General features: G+C 36.9%; 1 pseudogene across 1 annotated transcript; it reads left to right on the forward strand.

Moving 5' to 3' along the window:
* The first annotated feature begins 3,310 nt into the window (after positions 1 to 3,310).
* Positions 3,311 to 4,882, forward strand: LOC140500431 (elongation factor 1-alpha 1 pseudogene; annotated as a pseudogene). The gene has a single exon (XR_011965735.1). The product of XR_011965735.1 is annotated as an elongation factor 1-alpha 1 pseudogene (transcript).
* The last annotated feature ends 2,617 nt before the right edge of the window (positions 4,883 to 7,499 follow it).

The following is a 7,499-nucleotide window of genomic DNA, read 5'->3' on the forward strand; positions in this document are numbered from 1 at the left end:
AGAGAGACAGAGAGAGAGACAGAGAGAGAGACAGAGAGAGACAGAGAGAGAGACAGAAAGAGAGAAAGAGAGAGAGAGAAAGAGAGAGAGAGAGACAGAGACAGATAGAGACAGAGACAGAGACACAGAGAGACAGAGAGAGACAGAGAGACAGAGAGAGACAGAGACAGAGAGAGAGACAGAGAGAGACAGAGACAGAGAGAGAGACAGAGACAGAGAGAGACAGACAGAGAGAGAGAGAGAGAGAGAGAGAGAGAGAGAGAGAGAGAGAGAGAGAGAGAGAGAGTGTATTTGGTAAGTAGCATGTACTATGTGTTAGGCACTGTTCTAAGTGCTGGTGCTACAAATACATCCTAGTTAGACAATGCTCACCATCAAAGAACTTATATTTTTATTGGGGAAAACAACTCATAAAGTGGAGCTGATAGGAGTGGGGATTGGGAATTCATGTTTGATATGTTGTTGAGATGCCTACGCAGTAATGTGGAGTCTTAATTCCAGGCAAGGTAACAATAGTTCATCTGTTCCATATCCAGGATTAAATTCTAGGATTCTATTTGGAGGGGGAGAAAGAGTAGGGAAGTGAATAAGCATTTATATACAGCTTAGTATATTCTAGGCACTGTGCTAAACACTTGGCAAATATTTTATTTGATCTTCACAGCAACTCTCTGAGATAGCTGTTATTATTTCCATTTTGCAGATGAGGAAATGGGGGAAAATATCATATTCACCTTTGAATTGACCTCTCCACTTCCATTCTATCTCTTTTCCAAGTCATCATCTAAACAGCTGCCCAAATTAATTTACAAAGGCATAGATCTTCCCATCTTACTTCCAGGTTCAAACCCTTTTATTTGTTCCCTAATTGCTTCTCGGATCAAATACAAAAAATATTCATGTTGACATTTAGATGCTTTATAATATGTCTCTTAATGACTGTTCTGGCCACTTTGATTTCTGATTGTAGTATTGTGAATTTCTTGAAAATAAACATCACTATTAGAACACTTGAAAAAGTCAAACATGGACAATTTGTCTTTGAAAAAGACAAATATGGAGAACCATGTGATCTTCAGTGCCCATCCCAGATATAAGTACCAATGTACTACCTCAGTAGAATGGTCATCTAACTGAATGTCATTACCTGATAACCTGGAAAGTAAGCAGTTCTCATCCATTCAGTTTTTCCTGTATTATGCCACATTGCCTCTTGTATCTTTATAATTTTTTTTTGCAAAATTATTCTTATTGAAGATACTTTGAATTATTTTGGAGCTTGACATAACTATCAGAATACCATCTGCAAATAGGGACATCTGACTGATCTCATTAAGGCTAGGAAATCTATCATTTAAACCTCATAGAAGACATCTTCCATGATAGTACAGAACAGTTTAGAAGTCATATATCATCATTCTCTCTTAACTTGAAATTAATAATCAGTGTCATTCAAACAGCTATCTGGGTGTTTTCTTTTTTCAAGAAATCTCGAGTGACCTTAGCATATACATGGGACAATCTTTGTTGGAACAGTCATTAAATCTTCTGCTTGTTCTACTTATTCACCTTCATTTTAAAATAATCAGCAAAGAGCAAAAGCAATTGAATCTTGTATTCTCTCTGACTTTAATGATGTGGTCTGATGGTAGAGTCATATGTTAAAGTTTATCTGTTCCCTTCTCATATTTTCATCATCAGCTCTGTCAATATTTGCATATAAAGATTTCTATAAACATAAAAAGTAGACATATGGGTTGGTGACAATTGATGTTCTTTTCATCTTGTTGTGGGTGGGAATTAATGTTGTTGGTGACTATTTCATTCTTTTTGTATATTTCCTTCACTATTATATTTTGTAAAATGATCCGTTGATGATTTAAACATTGTCCCCTCTGCAGTGACTCTTTGCTGAGTATATGTCATCTGGTCTAGTCGCTCTTTCTATCTATATTTTCCTGAATGCCCTTCCTGCTTATTCATGTAGTAGATCTTACAGGGAAGGAAGATTTGGAGTCCAAATAGATGCTCTGCCACTAATGATGAAAATATATAAGAATGCCAAATTTATTCCATTGGAAATATATTTGTTCTACCAGTTTTATTCATGAATGCTCTTGAGATGATGTGGTTCAGTTGAATCCCATGCCAAGGTTTCTGCAAACTTATTTTCACCTCAACTGCCATTTGCTTTTTTATGAGGCAGTATACCTCATCATCTTATACCACCTGCTCCTTAGCATTTTAAAATTAGTTTATTTTAAACTGGTGTCATACTTGCCTGACATCTTTCTCTGCTCAGTGGAGAGATACAGTTGGCTAAGGCAATTTCTGTACGCTTCCTGGTCACCTTGTAATGATGACTATGTTACGTAGATTCTACTTTTATAGGAAATGGTGTTGAACAACATCACCTTTCCTATTTTATTTTTTTTCATTTTGGGGGAGAGAGTATAGATTTTTCATTTCAGTGGTCAGGTTGAAGCTGTTGAAATTGTTCACAGTGCTATTATCTCATCTTTATGGAACGATGATATGGAATGAGTATGTGATTTCACTGGCATAGGGAGCTCCTACACCTATCCTAGTGTGTAGGATATCATAGTGATAAATTCTTTATACCAATTCAGGTCAGCACCTTATCTTTCACTTGTAGTCTTAGATGGTTGCCCAGAACTGTAAGAGTTTAAGTGATTCACCCAAGGTCACTCAACCAGCATGTATCAGAGACAGGAATTGAACTCAGCTCTTCCTGGATTCAAGGTCAGCTCTCTATCCATTATGCTACATTAGCTCTTGTATGTGATTTTGATTATTGAAAAACACAGAGACAGAAAGAGAGACAAAGAGAGAGACACAGAGAGAACTGATCACTGGTTATTTTAAGAAGAACATTGACTAGCATATGTGAAGAAGGGAGAGTATTCCTATGAATAATTCTGAACAGATGCTATATTTTTCTATTTTTATTTTTTTTGATTTAAACACAAATAAGAAGAGAAAAATATTATAAATTTAAATATTAAAGCTTAAGTACAAAATATGAAAAGAAAAAATGTCATGTGCACAACAGAATATGAGAGGATTCAAAATATATAGCAATAAATTTGCATTTCAAGAAAGCCTATGTAATACATACTATGAGTTTTGTTGAGAGCTATCCAGAGCAGATGCTATATCTAGAATAAATGAGCAGAAGAGTGTTCAAGGATTCCTTTTAAAAAAATATTTATTAAGCATTTTGTTTTTTCCAATTATACATAAAAAACAATTTAAAGCTTTTTCGTAATGGGTTTGCCGCCAGAACACAGGTGTTGTGAAAACCATCGCTAAACTTCCACAAAAATGGGCAAGGAAAAGACTCACATTAACATTGTCGTCATTGGACATGTAGACTATGGCAAATCCACCACTACTGGCCATCTCATCTACAAATGTGGTGGAACTGATAAGAGAACTATTGAGAAGTTTGAGAAGGAGGCTGCTGAGATGGGAAAGGGCTCCTTTAAATATGCCTGGGTCTTGGATAAACTGAAGACTGAACGTGAGCGTGGTATCACTATTGATATCTCCCTGTGGAAATTTGAGACCAGCAAGTACTATGTGACCATTATTGATGCTCCAGGACACAGAGATTTCATCAAGAACATGATTACAGGCACATCTCAGGCAGACTGTGCTGTCCTGATTGTTGCTGCTGGTGTTGGTGAATTTGAGGCTGGCATTTCTAAGAATGGGCAGACCCGTGAGCATGCCCTTCTGGCCTACACACTAGGTGTAAAACAACTGATTGTTGGTGTAAGCAAAATGGATTCCACCGAGCCCCACTACAGCCAGAAGAGATATGAGGAAATTGTCAAGGAAGTCAGTACCTATATTAAGAAAATTGGCTACAACCCTGATACAGTAGCTTTTGTGCCAATTTCAGGTTGGAATGGTGACAACATGCTGGAGCCTAGCTCTAATATGCCCTGGTTCAAGGGATGGAAAGTCACTCGCAAGGATGGCAATGCTAATGGAACTACACTGCTTGAAGCTTTGGATTGCATTCTGCCACCAACTCGTCCAACTGACAAGCCCCTTCGTCTACCCCTCCGAGATGTCTACAAGATTGGCGGTATTGGTACTGTACCTGTTGGCCGAGTGGAAACTGGTGTTCTAAAACCAGGCATGGTGGTCACCTTCGCCCCAGTCAATGTTACAACTGAAGTAAAGTCTGTCGAAATGCACCATGAAGCTTTGAGTGAGGCTCTGCCAGGGGATAATGTTGGTTTCAATGTCAAGAACGTGTCTGTCAAAGATGTCCGTCGTGGTAATGTGGCTGGTGATAGCAAGAATGACCCTCCTATGGAAGCAGCTGGTTTCACTGCACAGGTTATTATCCTGAACCATCCAGGCCAAATCAGTGCTGGTTACGCTCCTGTTCTGGATTGTCACACTGCTCACATTGCTTGCAAGTTTGCTGAACTAAAGGAGAAGATTGATCGGCGTTCTGGTAAGAAGCTGGAAGATGGCCCTAAATTCCTGAAATCTGGTGATGCTGCCATCGTTGACATGGTTCCAGGCAAGCCCATGTGTGTGGAGAGTTTCGCTGATTATCCTCCTCTGGGTCGTTTTGCTGTTCGTGATATGAGGCAGACTGTTGCATTTGGTGACATCAAGGCAGTTGACAAGAAGGCTGCTGGAGCTGGCAAGGTCACAAAATCTGCCCAGAAGGCCCAGAAGGCTAAATGAATATTCTGTACAACACCTGCCACCCCAGTCTTAATCAGTGGTGGAAGAACGGTCTCAGAACTGTTTGTCTCAATTGGCCATTTAAGTTTAATAGTAAAAGACTGGTTAATGATTACAATGCATCGTAAAAGCTTCAGGAGGAAAGGAATGTTTTTGTGGACCATTTGTTTCATGGCAGTTTTAAGTTATTAGTTTTTAAAAGCAGTAATTTTTAAATGGAAACAACTTGACCAAAAAATCTGTCAGAGGATTTTGAGACCATTAAAGCAGTTTAATGTGAAAAAAAAAAAACAATTTAAACATTTAAAAAAATTTTGAGTTCCAAATTCTCCCTTCCTTTCTCCCTCATTGAGAAGGTAAGAAATTGTATATGTCATAAATGTTCAGTCATAAAACTATATTTCTATATTCATCATGTTGCAAAAGAAAATACAGACCACAAAAACTGAAGAAAAATTAAGAAAGTAAAAAAAAATGCTTCAAGCTGCATTCAGACTCCTTCAGTTCTCTTTCTGGGGAAGGAGTAGCACTCTTCATCATAAGTTCTTTAGAACTGTCTTGGATCATTACATTTCTGAGAATAGCTAAGTCATTCAGAGTTGATCATTGTGCATAGTATTGCTATTACTATGTACAATATTTTTCTGGTTCTGCTGATTTCACTTTGCATCAGTTCATACTAGTCTTTTCAGGTTTTTCTGAGAGCATCCTGCTTATCATTTCTTATAGCAAAATAGTATTCTGTCACATTCATATACCACAACTTGTTCAGCCTTTTCCCAATTGTTGGGCATCACCAGAAAAGAGTTGCTATAAATATTTTTGTACATAAAAGTTCTTTTCCTTTTTAAAATCTCTTTGGGATACAGATCTAGTAGTGGTATTGCTGTTTCAAAGGGTTTTATAGTCCTTTGGGCATAGTTGTAAATTGTTCTCCAGAACAGTTAAATCAGTTCACAACTCCACCAATAGAGACTCAATTTCTCCACAACCCCTCCAACATTTGTCGTTTTTCTATTCTGTCATATTAGCTAATCTGATAGGTATGAGTTGGTTCCTCAGAATTATTTTTAATTTGCATTTCTCTAATTAATAGTGCTTTAGAGTGTTTTTTCATATGGCTATAGATTGCTTTGATTACTTCATCTGAAACCTGCCTGTTTATATTCTTTGACCATTTGTCAATTGTAGAACTGATTCATTTTTTCTATATATTTGAGAAATGAGGACTTTAACAGAGATACCTGTAAAATTTCTTCAGTTATGATTGACTGTATTTCTCTCCATTTGTCCTTTCTGTTTATTCTACTGTCTCTCTCTCTTCTTTCACTCTGTCCGTTTTCAATTCTCCCAATATGCTCTCTCTTCTCTCAGCTACCCTGTCCTATCCCCTTGCCCTCCTATTTTCCTTATAGGATAAGATAGATTTTTGTACCTATCTTAGTGTGTATTTTATTCCCTCTTTGATACAATTCTGATGAGAATAAAATTCAAGCACTGCCACTCCATCATCTTCCCCATCCACTATAACAGTTCTTCTGTACCTTACCCTGTTTTACTTTCCCCTTTCCAGTTCTCTCAGTGCATTTCTCTTTTTCATTTCTTCATTTTAAATTTTTAGATATCATCTCTTCATATTCAACTCACACCCATACCCTCTGTCTATATATAAAACTCCTTCTAAATAATATAACTCCTCCTAATGATGAGAAAATTCTTAGAAGTTACAAGTATCAACTTCACATGTAGGATTGTAAACAGTTTAACCTTATTGGCTCCCTTATGACTTTTCTTTCCTAGTTACCTTTTTATATTTCTACTGAGTCTTATATTTGAAAATCAAATTTTCTATTCAGCTCTGGTCTTTTCATCAGGAATGCTTAAAAGTCCTCTATTTCATAAAATGCCCGTTTTGTACCCTTGAAGAATCGTACTCAGTTTTGCTGGGTAGATGATTCTTGGTTGTAATCCTAGTTCCTTGGACCTGTAGAATTTTAAGCCTTCTGAGAATTAATGTGGAAGCTGCTATATCTTGTATGATATACTGACTGTGGTTCCTTGATATTTGAATGATTTCTTTCTGACTGCTTGCAATATTTTCTCCTTGAGCTTGTAGCTCTGGAATTTGACTATAATATTCCTATGAGTTTTCATTTTGGGATCTCTTTGAAGAGGTGATTAGTGGATTTTTTAAATTTCTATTTTTACCCTGTGATTCTAGAATATCAGGGCAATTTTTCTTGATAATTTCTTGAAAGATGACGTCCAGGTTCTTTTTTGATCATGGCTTTCAGGTAATTCAATAATGTTTAAAATTTTCTTTCTTCAACCTAATTTTGCTAAGGTGAGGCTCTGTTTCCAGGATGGAGGCAGCATTGTCCAAATAATGTTTGTGGAATAGTGGAAGATTTGTAGATATGAGGCAGATAGTTGGTCCAGAGAATAGAGTGCTGGACCTGGAATCAGAAAAACCTGAGTTTAAATCCTGCCTAAGATACTTACTAACTATATGACTCTATAACCTCTGCCTTCCTCAATCTCCTCATCTGTAAAATGGAAGTAAGGATAACAACTATCTCCCAAGATTGTTGTGAGAATAAAAATATTTCTAAAATACTTTACAAACTTTAAATTACTCTATAAATGGTAGCCCTTATTATGTGTGAGCAGATCCTTGTCACAGAAGGTAAAAATTTTGTAGAGGAATATCATTAAAATCATATAAAATTATTCAAGGACCAGCTCAGGGTAATCTCCTCTGTGAA

Source organism: Notamacropus eugenii, chromosome 4, assembly GCF_028372415.1.
Source record: "Notamacropus eugenii isolate mMacEug1 chromosome 4, mMacEug1.pri_v2, whole genome shotgun sequence".
In the NCBI taxonomy this organism is placed as follows: domain Eukaryota; kingdom Metazoa; phylum Chordata; class Mammalia; order Diprotodontia; family Macropodidae; genus Notamacropus; species Notamacropus eugenii.